At 44.5% G+C, this 14,296-nt stretch overlaps 1 long non-coding RNA gene and 1 pseudogene across 1 annotated transcript; one reads left to right on the forward strand and one right to left on the reverse strand.

Moving 5' to 3' along the window:
* Window positions 1-546: 546 nt before the first annotated feature.
* Window positions 547-2,020, forward strand: LOC147961557 (uncharacterized; annotated as a pseudogene).
* A 9,717-nt stretch (window positions 2,021-11,737) lies between these two features.
* On the reverse strand, window positions 11,738-13,797 carry LOC147961558 (uncharacterized). The gene is made up of 4 exons (XR_015611280.1): window positions 13,263-13,797; window positions 12,335-12,462; window positions 12,093-12,184; window positions 11,738-11,854 (listed from the first exon to the last, which is right to left on the reverse strand). It is a non-coding gene; the product is annotated as an uncharacterized LOC147961558 (long non-coding RNA).
* Window positions 13,798-14,296: the final 499 nt, after the last annotated feature.

Raw genomic sequence — 14,296 nt, forward strand, 5'->3', positions numbered from 1 at the left:
CATGTGGTGAGGTTAATAGCTATCACAATGTAGCTGCTAAAAGGTGTGATGCCTTGATGAATCAAGATCAGTCCATTAAAGTTGCCCTCAACAAGCAAACTGACATCACAAAAAGGAAAAACCCGTATTCGGTTGATGACTTCCGTCGAATCTGTTAGATACTTGTTACATCAAGGTTTAGCTTTCCGTGGCAATGATGAATCAGAGGAATCCAAAAATAAGGGGAATTTTCGAGAGGTGGTACAAACATTAGCAAATCAGAATGAGGATGTGAGGAATGTAGTTCTTAAGAATGCTCCAAAAAATTGCAAATGGGTGTCTCCAGATATTCAAAAGGAACTTGCAAATTATTTTGCAAAGGTAAATTACTAATTACTAGCATCGCCGTTCTTTATTTATTTCATATGATTTATCTCTCTGAGCACCCAAAAATATATTTTATCTTGTTTGTTACAGATAACATTGAATTCTATTCTTGAAGAAATTGGTGGTGATGTTTTCAGTTTGTTGATTGATGAGGCTTCCGATGTGTCAGACAAAGAACAAATGGCTGTTGTGTTGAGGTATGTTGATAAGCTTGGGTTAATCCTAGAACGACTAGTTGGGGTAGTACATGTGAAGGAAACATCGGCAACGTGTCTCAAGTCAGCCCTTGAGAAATTGCTTGTTGATATTGGATTAAGCTTCAAACAAGTTAGAGGGAAATGCTATGACGGGGCGAGCAATATGAGGGGTGAGTTCAATGGTTTGAAAGCTAAAATTCTGGAAGAGAATATGTCAGCATATTACGTGCATTGTTTTGCTCACCAACTCCAATTGGTTATCATAGCGATTTCAAAGAAGAATGAAGATATTGCAGATATCTTTTACATGATTTCTCTTCTGTTTAATGTGGTTGGAGCTTCTTGCAAAAGAAAATACATGATCCGAGAGAATAATAGAGAGAATGTAAAAAAAAGCCATAAGTAGTGGGCGAATTAGTACAGGCACATGGTTGAATCAAGATCAATCACTTCAAAGGGCGGGAGACACCCGTTGGGGTTCTCACTATAGAACCCTCTCAAGCCTAATTCAGTTGTTCCCATCAATTGTCAGTGTCCTCAAGTATGTATCAAAAGAAGGCAAGAAAGATTCCAAGAAAAGTGAAGCACGTGGTCTTCTATCATATTTTGGAACCTTTGATTTTGGGTTCTATTTGCACATGATGTTCCATATATTAGGGAGTGCCAACACTCTGTCACAAGCATTGCAACAAAAGGATCAAGATATCTTGAATGCAATGTCATGTGTGAAGTCAACAAGGAATGATCTACAACAACTAAGAGATAATGGGTGGGAATCACTTTTGGAGAAGGTATATTCATTCTGTGAAGAACATGACATTCCAAAGCTAAACATGCATGATGAACATGTCAATCGACGTAATACACGAAAAAGAACCAATATAACAAACCTGCATCATTATCAAATAGAGTGTCTTAACACTGTTATTGATTGGCAACTTCGAGAGTTTGATGACAGATTCAATGAAGTAAATTCTGCATTGCTTATTCACATGGCTTCTTTCAACCCAAAAAACTCTTTCGCTGCTTTTAACTTGGAGAGTTTGTTGAAGCTAGCTGAGTTTTATCCTGAGGATTTTGATTCATCAAAATTGATGGATCTTGGACATGAACTTCGGATTTACATTGACAATGTCCGAGCAGACCAAAGATTTGCCAATTTGGATGGCATTGTGGATCTTGCTAAAAAGTTGGTGGACACTAAGAAGCATCTTGCTTTCCCTTTGGTGTATCAACTTCTAAAGCTAGTGCTAATTTTGCCGGTTGCCACAGCGTCAGTGGAGAGATGCTTTTCAGCAATGAATATTGTGAGGAGTGTTTTACGCAACAAAATGGGTGACCAGTTCATGAGTGATTGCTTGATTTGCTATGTGGAGAAAGATATATTTGCTACCATTACGAATGACGCCGTAATTGATCTATTTAAGAAGATGGGAGATCGAGAAGGCAAGTTATAAAATGTGAGTCTAACATCACTCTAACTTTTTGTTTATGCTATTTATTCTCTATATTATTTCTTACACACCATTGTTGTGAATGTAATATATTACTTTTGTTCATCCTTTTCCGGAAATTACAAATGAAATTGTTAGAAGACATCTTTTTTGCTTATTTTCCCTGAATATGTAAACAAATGATTTTATGACTTTGCGGAACCAGTACTTGGTATGACAATCTTATTATTATGATACTAGTTTCTCATTGGCTCATTGCATATTTTCGCTCTTCATGTCGCCCTTGGATGTTATTTCTATTTGTGTTATAATAGGCATATTTTTGTTTTTTCCTCTTTATATTGCTCTCAGCGTGAGTCACACCATAGCATGTGTTGTAGTAGGCATTGGACATTGATTGACCCCAATGACAATTTTTTCTAGCTTCGTCCCTGCGCAGAAATGAATGTATCTAGACGTATTTTAGTTCTAGATACATCCATTTTCGAGACAAGTAATTTTGAACGGAGGGAGTACAATATAAGATGTTTTTTAAGCTATGTTATCTTGCAAAAACGTTTTATATTACGGGACGAAGGAAGTACATACTACGTTGTGAGGGTGGGTTGATTGGTCGGTGGTTGGCCAATTGCCACCTTCAAGGAATTTTATCGGGCGCCGTGCGTGGGTATTTGATTTTCAAACGGATTTGCACAACTTTACTCCGGCACTCTGCTTGTTCCGTTGGGTTGTTTGTTTGTCCTGCCTGCAGGCCCTCACCAGAGGAATGAGCAGGTACTCCGCATCAACCAGCTGCACAGCCATGTGACGAGTGAATGTGAGTTAACAGGGCACCATTAGTCCAGGGATTAATTGGCAGGCTGCACAAGGTACTAGGCAAATTGGTTTTGGGCAGTACGTTTCGTCCTACCAGGAATTTTACTAACAGGGATGTAGTACGTCAGCAATTATCTTCGAAGGAATGAGGCTGGCATGTCCTCCATTCCACTCCGTCCAAGTGGCAAGCACTGTGAGGGTGCCCATTATCACTTTCTTTGATGATTTGAGTTCCTCATTTCCTTTGTCTACCGTTCCTTAATTCAAAAACAATTAGAAGAAAAGGTAAAAAGAAATGATTATTTAGCATCAAAGATGGATAAAGTGCTTGCAAAACTTCGTGACGAGATTGCGGGAGCTCTCCACAAACTAACTAAAATCTGACCTCTCAAAAAGCTTTCAAAATACAAAAAAAATTGACAGGATCTTCGAGTTTCCATGGGTGCAGATGTGGCCTCGTAAAAATTTGACTCATCAGGCCATTTCTTGACGGGAGCGCTATATAAGGAGATTTAAATAGCACCAAGATATGAGCTGATGGGGATTTGGAAAGCCAGAATTCTAGGAAATTTTAAGATCTTATGAAAAGTGGCGCGGTACCGAATTCCTAGGCGATGGTAAATGTGTGTTGTGTGGCGGAGATGAGGACTGGTCACATTCTTTCACGATGCATTATTGCGAGATTCGTGTGGAGTGTGATTAGGGAGTCTTCGTGGAGCTCATCGAACGCAGCGGGGTTTGTGGAGCTACCAACCTATTCAGGGGACAAGAGCGAATGATAGGACGCTAGCAAGAGCGAATGATAGGACGCTAGCATGGGTTTGCTTTGCAGCCTTAGAACATCTACATACGGATGTCTCAAACCCGTCTCATATATATATATCCGGACGAGCCGTCTAGTATTGTCCGGTCATAAAATTTTAACCTAGACGGCGTCTTAAATGGGCCTCAAACGTCCGGACTGACTGACAACCCTTATATTTAGCCTAAATATGGGGCGGATATGGACGCCCAGGCACGCCCACCACGTCAGACCCATCCTACGATGGCCCACCCAACCCCACATATATTTCGCCTCATCCGCTCGCCGGACAAAACCCTAGCCACTTTAACTCACTCCTCTCCACCCCCTCCACCACCCAACCTTGTCTTCGACGCCGTCCGGCCGTCTCCCGCGTGGTGAGCAGCGGATCCAAGTCCTTCACTTCCAGATCCGTCGACCCCGAGCTCATCCCACGCGACCCCGAGGAGGAGATGGCCATCCGGCTTACGCTCCGCCGTGCCTTAGGTGAGGCCCATGCACGGCAGCGGTTGGACTCCTTTCGTTCGGAATCCATCGCGTCCGCCCAAATGACGCATGGATCCGGCGCTAGGGCAGCCGCCGTGGCCTCACCGGAGGCGGTGCATTCCTTCTGGCCTCCGAACACAGTGGCGGACGCGCAACCCTTTCGTTGGCACGCCAAGCATCGGGACGCACCATGGGCCTCATCTGATGAGAACATGTCATGGCGTTCTTGCCGTGCGAGGTAGCGGGTGCGGGAGGTGGCGGCATCCCTCGCGGTGGTGGACGTCGGCGAGGCGGAGTCGCGTTCTCCGGCGTCACGTATGGTGCAGCACTTCGGATGCCCCAACCGCATCGTGGTGGACGTCGGCGGATCGTCCCAAGACGGATCCACCATCGATCTGACGTCCACCGGCACCCAATGGTTTCCAGGCTCTGACAAGAAAAATTAGGGTATGGGAGACGGTGGTGCCTTGAGTCCCGTGAGCCGGCTCATGTCCCATGCCCTACTCTACCTTGCCGGCGACCGGACCAACACTCTGGGGAGCACAACCGGCCGCCGGACATGGCCACGGTGACCGGACGAGCTCCGCTTAAAGATCACTACGTTGCATGTAATAATAAGAATTTGAGCTTTCTAAATTGAGGTACCCACATGTAGATTGCATTATTTGAGACGTGACCGGTCAGTGTCGGCGGATGCGTCCGGACCCGTCTACGGGTGTTTGATGCGCCGGATTTGCAAAGTCCGGTCGTAGATGCTCTTAGCATGGTCACTATGTACTGCTCGTAATAAAGCATTGATGGAGGGTCGTTTCTTTAAACATCTAGCTGACCTCATTTACAAAAATGTTGTATTCTTCCAGCTATGGAAGCTCTTCCCGGGATTGAAGGAAGGACCGTCCGCGACGTAAGATCTACACCAACAAGCTTTCCGCAAAGTGTCAACAACTCCGATCGGTGTCGTGACCAGATAACACAGGCTAGGTGTGGGCTCTCGTCCATACACCTAGACCCATCTAGCTTGGGGTGGTAGCCTTGTAGGCATGCGCTGCGTGACTGCGTCGCTTGTGTTTGGCCGTCCTTAGCTATTTATCGGACATGTACTCTTTACTTTCGTGTTTTCAGTTCTGAAATAGTAGTTGTAAAACTTAAGGGTCTCATTTTAACGCTCGTTAAGCGCCTCCATCCTAAAAATAAGTAGTGCCATTTTGAATGCCATTGCCTACAACTTTCAGAGATGCATGCATGGGCGTAGAAGAAACATCCGGTTCTGTCTGCGAACACGCACAGCTAGTTGCGGGCGGCAACGAGCGCCGCGCTAGAACGGCATATCCGTCGGCACTTGCTTGCACTGCGCGAGCACATGCAGAGGCTCAGGGGCAGCCCCAGCGGCGCCATGGGCATGAGCATGCATGTAGCTAGGTAGGGCAAAGAAATGATGATGGCACACGGAGAAAACATAGACGGGCACATGTTCCATCCCAGGGGCTCTCAGGCTCCAGCATCTAGCTAGCCATAGCCACGATAATAAGTTAGATATAGCTAGCTAGCGGAAGCAATGTGCGTGCGTGCGTGCGCATTGTACGATCTACAGGAGATCGGGGGAGACACAAAGAATCATGGTCGTGGGGGAGGCCATGTAACAGCAATTTGAAGTGCTGAATGTGCCCGTGAGCACCCTCCTGGGCCCTTGCACTGCAATGATCCATGTTAGTAGCCGCTACCACCATTTTGCGGCCGACCGTCACTATTCTATCTCATCATTCTCTCCCTCATTCTCGCCTAGCTTGTTCCTGTTCCTCGGTCTTTGTCTTCGTCGCCCGCCTTGATGATATCACAGGAATTTAATAAATGTTTGGTGATCTCCTGACTTCTCTCATGTGAGTGTGAATTGGAGCTTGCCGCCATCATCGGTTTGTCAAGTGACGTGCTCCATGACATCCATGGCATGCGCCGGACAGTCCCAGCTGATACCTAAGAGCATCTACAGCTGCTGCGGACACCAAATTCGGCATCTCAAATGTCCGCGGACGCGCGGCATCTACAGCTGCGGACATCAAATTCGGCAGCTCAACACCCGCGGACGCGATAGCGGGCGCTGACCAGTCAAACCTTATATACTTGATGCTGTGCATTCTGGTACCTCATATTTCATCCCCTGAATCCATACAAACCATGCACACATAAAATTCTTTGTACTACGCAAATCATGCTAGCTAGCCAAAACTACGCTTCGTCGTTGGAGATGTCCACAATATCCGTGCCGGGTGCCGGGTTTAGCTGGCCGCGTAGGAGGGCTTCGACTCCTCGTCCTCATCCATATACGTGAGCATCTCGTCGACGGATGTGGCGTACTCCACCTCCACCTCGTGCAGATGCCAGCGGTTGGCCTCCGCTTCCGCCTCCGCCCGGAGGGAATTAAAGATTGTCTGCTGCTTCGCCTGCAGATCCATGTCCCCAACACCCCCATGTCCTCCTCCTCCTCCTCGTCATGTTGCTCCTCCAGCTCCTCCTCCTGCTCCGTGTCCTCGCCATTATCCTCCTGTTCCTCCTCCTCCAACTCCTCGTCCGGATCCATCGCGTCCGGATGTTGCCCCGTGGCTATCTAGGCTTCACGCCTTGCCCGGATCTGCTTAAGGAGATGCAACCGGTGTGCCGGCATTAGTAGATTCTTACCAGGTGGCGTGGTGGCATAGCTACTAGTGGTGGCGGACAGCGAGCGGCAGGCAAGTGGAAAGTGGCGGCGGTGGGCGGGAGGGGAAGAAATGTGGACGGCTAGGGTTTTGATGTCGGCGGTTGGCTTAAACAGCCGGGCTATGGCTCTATGCGGCCCGCCGGAGTAGCGCCACGCGACGCCATCAGTCCTACGGAGGAGACGAGTTTCGAATTATTTTCGTGAGGGACCAAGGCGTCAGTCCAACATGACGGGCGTGCCCAGACTTCCCCATATCTGCCTCAGATTTGGTGTAGATATGAGGGTGCTTGTGAGCCCGGACGTTTGATGACGGTTTGAGGGGCCCTGATGGATCGGGTTTTTTTGACCGGTCAATGACCAGGCAGCTCACGCGGACGTTTGAGGGGCCCTGATGGATCGGGTTTTTTTAACCGGTCAATGACCAGGCAGCTCACGCGGGCGTTTGAGTGGGGTTTGAGATGCCCGACTATAGATGCTCTAAGCTCATGTCCGTTTGCAACACCGTGCCTCCCAGCACCGGCAACAAACTTTAGTTACACCATCTTTAGAACAGATCCTATATATACACGCGTGCATGATGGATGCACACACGCATATATCATGCACAGAGTATTAGAGCATCTACAGCCGGACTCCTTAAATTGACCGGGCAGGCATGGGGACCACTAACCGGACATAAGAGAGAAGGAAAAAGTTGACCCAACCGGACCCCTCAAAGCCTCCATAAATGTCTGGGCTGTCCGGCAGTCCTCATATTCATCTCATACATGGGATGAGTATGAGCAGTGTCCGGGCGTGTCCGATCAGTGCTCCTATGTCCGCCACATAGGATTGGGACCCATAGAGCATTTCTTTCTTTCTTTATTATTTCTTTTCTTTCTCTCTCTCCTTCTTCACCAAGCAGATGCATGTGACCGGACATATAAAAAGTGAGAAACATGACTGTGTGAACGAAAAAATAATGACTCAAAGCGAACACGTCCAGACGCTGACCAAACGCGTCCGCGAGCGTTTGAGGGTCAAATTTGTTCAGTCCGACTGTAAATGACCTTAAATGTAGCATGAATTTGGTTATTTTGCGAGTATATGCAAACATGTGGGCGCATGTATGCATGCTCGAAGAAAGAAACTCCATGGTGCACGGACGGGAAGAGATGGATCAAAATTGCAGCATGCTGAACTTAAGCTCAGCTTTAAGCCTGTGTCAATTTCATTTATCTCTGTTTCATACATCTCCTTTGTGAAACAGCACTAAAGAAGGACGCGGATAGCTCTCGGGTGCTCCACCCACCTATATGGTAATAGTGTAGCCAATAACCGGCTATCTCAAATTTCCATGTCACATATAGCCAACTTAATAACCAACATAAATAGTATAACTAGTTATACTCCCTCTACATATCAAAAATATAATATTACGTTTTTATACCCCCTTTGTATCAACAAAGACGTCTTATATTTTGATACAGATGTGATTAATACCTGATCCACACCTTACACTCTTATAATGTTTCTTGAAACTAATGCTGCAGTAGGCTGTTAATCCACAGCTCGTTTCTCTTCTCTCATCCAACTCAGCAAAAATATAATACTTTGATCCTTACATCCTCTTGATTGACCTTATTAGACTTTCTCTAATACTCCCTCCATTCCAATGAATAAAACGCACACTAGACCAATCAAATGTGGTTTATGTGATAAAAATTATACCATAGGATTCTTATTGAAGAAGTTTTCAATGGTATAGTTTTGAAATCACAAAAATGAATATTATTGATATAATTATGGTAAAGGTTGGATTTTGAAAAGCGTGCACACCTTATTCATTGGAATGGATGGAGTAGTAAAAAGACTTATATTTATGAGCGGATATGAGTATTTAGATGGTTATATTAATATCTGAAGTTAATATAAAGGGAAACACTTCCCTTTATAAATACATAGTATTGAATACTACTTACTACGTACAGCTATACTCAGTTAATGCGTTGATCTAGGAGTACCTTGTGTCAGCTTTAAATGGAGCAATGAACATACACTAGTAGAAAACAGGGCTTTGGTCCAGACCAGGTCAGCCCATTAGTCCCGGTTCAGTCCAGAACCGGGACCAATGGGGACATTGGTCCCGGTTCGTGAGCCCAGGGGGCCGGCCGGGCCACGTGGGCCATTGGTCCCGGTTGGTGGGAAGAACCGGGACCAATGGGCCTCGCTCCTGGCCCACAACCATTGGTCCCGGTTCGTGCCTCAAACCGGGACTAAAGATTAAACCTTTAGTCCCGGTTTGAGGCATGAACCGGGACTAATGGGGTTGAGACCTTTAGTCCCGATTCGTGCCACGAACCGGTACTAAAGGTCCCATTTTCAAACTCTACGCCCCCCCTGGATCGGCTTTTCAGTTTTAAAAAAAATAAAAGAAAATGATGGAAATGTCAAAAAAAATAAAAGAAAATAAGTTTCCCATGTAATATGTGGTCTAGTTGTTGGGAAAATTTGCAAATGTGAATTTTGACTTTATTTGCAAAATCTCTCTGAAATTTTTAAAAAGGGCATAACTTTTGCATACTAACTCGGATGAAAAAAAATTTATATGAAAAATCATCTACTCGAAAAGTTACATCCGAATTTAACTGGGAGAACCCCGTTAAACATTTTCAAAATCCTCAAAACCCTAATAGAAAAAAGTTACAGGGCTTTTAAGATCTAGAGTGAAAAAAATCGAAAAAAATTCAAACAGTGGGCAAACTGTGGTCAAACAATGGTCAAACTAATTATTATAGAAAATTAGTGTTACTAAATAATTATTTCAGTTATTTCAATTTTGGTCAAATCTGGTCAAACTGTGGTCAAACTGTGGTCAAACAATGGTCAAACTAATTATTCAAGAAATATTAGTGTTACTAAATAATTATTGCTTTTTAAAACAATAGTTTCAAAATAAGACTATGAAATGTGTCACTTCATGCTCAAGCAAAATTCCTGAAGGTTAATAGGATTGACATCTTAGTATTGTTAGGAAAACAACAAGTGCAGACTTGGAGCGAGGGAGAATAGAACCCGGAAGTTAAGCGTGCTCTGGCTGGGGGAGTGGGAGGATGGGTGACCGTTCGGGAAGTTAGATAATTTGGAATGATGAGGGGTGATTAGAGGATAAATTGAGAAGTGATGAGGGGTGATGATTACAGACTAGAGGTTAAAAAAATTCAGAAATTTAAAAATCAAAAAAATTTCAAAAAAAAAATTTCAATTTTTTTTTCAAAAAAATCATAAAATTTCCTTTAGTCCCGGTTGGTGTACCGGGACTAAAGGTGGAGCTCCACGAGGCCGCGCCCTTTAGTCCCGGTTCTGGATTGAACCGGGACTAAAGGGAGAGGCATTAGTACCGACCCTTTAGTCCTGGTTCCAGAACCGGGACTAAAGGCCCTTATGAACCAGGACTGAAGGCCCTTTTTCTACTAGTGATACCTTGTACTGGAGGGAGGTGACACATTTTTGCATGGGAAGTTTTATCCAAAGAAAATTGTGAAAGGAGGGAACGTGGTAAATGACCATCCACTAGCCCACTACTAGCACCTGCCGATGCCTTGCCATTTACCCAAAAATGCTTGTGCCTCGCTTTATAAATAAAGCAAACCACCACGACCAAACGTTACAACAAAGGTCCACACACACACGCACAGGAAACACAATGCGGAGTGCTGAAAGGTTATACTGAGGGCACAGCTCAACAAGCCCTGAAAGAGGAAACAACAAGGAAGCAACATCGTAGAGTATAGCTAATCCGGCTCAGGTGGCGGCAGAGGGAGCGGTGGCGCCAAGCGGAGAGCCATCACGCGTAGATTAGCAATGATGATGTTGATGGTGTCCTGATGCTGTGGATGGCTAAGCGGCCGCTAAAGCTACAAGTAGCCACACATTTTGAACATTGCGTCAGTACCACGTCGAAGGGGCACATGCTAGATCACAAGCTTATTGCGCACATTCCACAATGTCCACGCATGCACCCCGATGGCCAGCCACCTAATATGGCGGCCCTGCGGGGCGGGGGGGGGGACTGGATCTCGTCGAATAGGTCAGGGAAATTGGTGTTACACCAACCACCTCTCGGAAACAACTCCAGAGGAACTAGGCAGAAACACACGAGAAAAAGATGTGGTTGGAGTCCTCCTTCGTCCCACATAGTGGGCACATCCCATCACCCGGGCCATTGCGTTTGCGGACCTCCACACCAGAAGGAAGTCGGCCACGGATCCATTGTCATAGGAACATTCTGATCTTTAGAGGGAGTCACTACAAGAAATATGTCAACTTGTGACCCTCACTATTGGCCGCTGAAAGGTCATAGTTTTTCATTTGCGACCTTTTTGTGACAAAAAACAGAAGGTCAAAAGCTGGCGGTTATAAACTGAAATTAGTGACCTTCTTTGTGATATGTAAAAGGTCGTTGGTTCCACGACCAAATTTTTGGTCACTAGCAACCTCCCCAGGCCACGTAGGCATCCAGCGTGGCAAGCTGATGTGGCACAAGAATCAGCCCGGTCCGATTCGGCGTTTACATGGGCCGAGCCCAACAATTTGGCCTTTTTATATATTTTTCTGTCAATTTTTGATCGGCTTCATGGGCCAGGCCCAACAATTCAGCCTTGTTAGTTTTTGAGATTCACGCAAATTTTTTTGGCCCTCGGGCTTTTTGCAGTCCATTTCTTTTTTTTTGTAAGACTTTTCATTTCATTTTTGAAATTGTTCGATGCTTGTTGGTATGTGGCCTGTTTCAGCCCAATTATTTGTCCAGTTTGGCCCAAGCTGACTTTAGCCCAATCATACACATACATCCACCATTATTTCATTCAAATTAGGAAAACTCCCAGGTTTACATAACACAAAAATCATCTCAGGAATACATTTCCTTACACAAGACTATACAAAGAAAGATGGCACATCTGCTACTATCATAACAGCATAATGTACTTTTTTAACGGAACAGTACAATGGATTTCATTGCTCTCTCTTATGCGACATGCTCCAGCTGCCACAACTTGCCATCCTACAATGAGAGAGATATAACATTAGTGGAGCAAACGCTCAATCAAACACCAAGGGCTTAATAAAGCATTAGCTAGCATGCATTCGAAATTTAGACAGTTGGTATAGCCTCGTCAAGCAGGCAATCAATTACAGAAATTAAATGAGGACCAGAATTTACAATTATAGTACCATAGGACAAATCCATCAATCCATGAGGCAAAATATGAGTGAATCCAAAAAGAGGCGGAAAGGAATACCTATTTTGATCCTGAGGAGCTCGTGACCATGGCCATTCACCCCGGATCAGACGCGCTGGGAGCTTGTAGCTTGTCCTGGTCATACTGCTATCCTAGGTAACAGGAAAAATCAAAGCAACAGTTTAGACTTGGTGTTAACGAACAGACACTGTAAATCAATAGTAGCATATTAAGCACCAATTTTCTTGGATGCAAGGAGAAGAGGAGCGAAATGACACAGAGAGGTGGGACACTTGTTGTACCTGTAGATGATGTTCGTAGCCAAGGAAGATACATGGGGCCAGCCTTGCATGTGTGCTTGCTTCATCGGTGCATGCATCACCGTAGCAGCTAAGCAAGTAGGCATCATCAACATCTCCTCACCACTTTCCTGGCAACAGAGAAAGAGCCAAAACAAAATATATTATACCATAATATGACACCAGAGCGCAGATCAGTAATAGTAAATCACAAAGTATATCCACAACACCATAAAATAGTCCCAGACCCTAGTGCTATTTGAGTATATCACATGTAGTTTATTTTCATGAAGTGTTGTGTATGCAAGATAAATCCCAAAACAGGAGGAGGATGGCTTATCAACAAACTGAACTTAGAAATGAAACTTTGTAATGCTCAAGTTTCAGCTAATAGGGATTACAGAATTTTAGATGGGACAAATTCTTCTAGTTGCACTTATCACAGATAGAAGATTTTATAGTGAAGAAACATTTACAATCAAAGACACAGACTGGAACATATCAATTTCGAGGTGCAGTTTGTATACAATCGGACATCTTAGGTTGTATACTACTCATGAATACATAGTCAAGGGTTGCAACTTTTCAATAGCATTTGAGGGGCAGAAGCTAATCCACAATGGAAATATTACTAACATTTAGAGCATCATTATCGACTTCAAAAGAGCAAGCATGATATTGCATCCAAATGAGTAGGTAGCTCTCCAAATGAGTTCTGTTGCATCAATGAGTTCGAACAAGACTCTACGACTCATACTATTCCTGATCTCATGGACAGCCAACACATGCACTGCTCATGCATGAATGCATTGTAAATTTGTAATTGTAGCAGAGTCTGGAGAGAAGTGCATAGTAAGAGTGGTGCTCTGCTGCTACATAAAAGAAAGGAAAGGATGCTACTAAAGCAACAACATAAAAGGGCAAAAACAACCGCGGCTGGGCACGGATGCACTGCTTGAGGATGCGGCGCTGGCGAACAGGTGGAGATCCTTCTTGGGTGGTAGCGCGCAGCCGATGCCTAACTGGTTCGGCCTCTTCTCGAACAGTGAGTTCGCCACCTTGTCCTGCAACCAGACACCAACCCAACACAGTCAGATCACACGCGCCGCGCCCGGGAGATGTCGGCACTAGATTCACCATGTTGCCTATAATTCGATCAAGACAAATACAATCAGTATCATGATCAGAGGTTCAGAACAAGAATAGTGAAGGCATTTATGCTACAAAAACAAGGAGATGATGCAAACTCTAACGAAGCAGGCATAGAGTAGCAACAACTCCATTACACTTAAGCTGCTACTACCTGCATATACTAAATGGAACCAGAAGTATGTCGACTACTAGACGGCCATGCATGATGCCCAGGAAAAAAGAATGCACAAACACAAATACAGCCACTAATTAACCACAGGTGATTTATCTCAGAGGTGCTACTCAAGCACTTGGAACCAGTATAGCAAGATAGATTACAAAAAAATAATTCAACATAAGCCATTGCAAGCATGACGAGGTATTTAATCTTTTCACCTGCATTGCAATTTTCAGGATATGGAACCAACCACTAAGAAAATCTTAGGCGGAGCATTCTTTAGGACCAGCTAATTCAATAATAAGCATATCATGGACTAGAACAATCTATACCACTGTGGATGTTGTTTTCCGCTATATATCTCCAACAATAACACTAGTATCAAACTTAAAAAAGAAATGCTTGACTAGAACAATCTATACCATAGTGGCCATTTACCTTTAACTCTGAACTCTGAAGATAAGTGTTCATAGTATGAACTCTGAAGATATATTTAGCTATGCAACACAATACTGAATTTACTGGTTCCACTACTGAATCGAAATTTACCTGTGCTGGGTTTGGAGTGGATCCACTACTGAATCGAAATTTCCACTCATGAAGACCTAGGGCATTTTGAGGAAGCCCATCATGGGAATATACAAGCCAAGTTCTAT

This window comes from Triticum urartu, chromosome 7A, assembly GCF_056163025.1.
Source record: "Triticum urartu cultivar PI428250 chromosome 7A, HENAU_Tu73, whole genome shotgun sequence".
Classification (NCBI taxonomy): domain Eukaryota; kingdom Viridiplantae; phylum Streptophyta; class Magnoliopsida; order Poales; family Poaceae; genus Triticum; species Triticum urartu.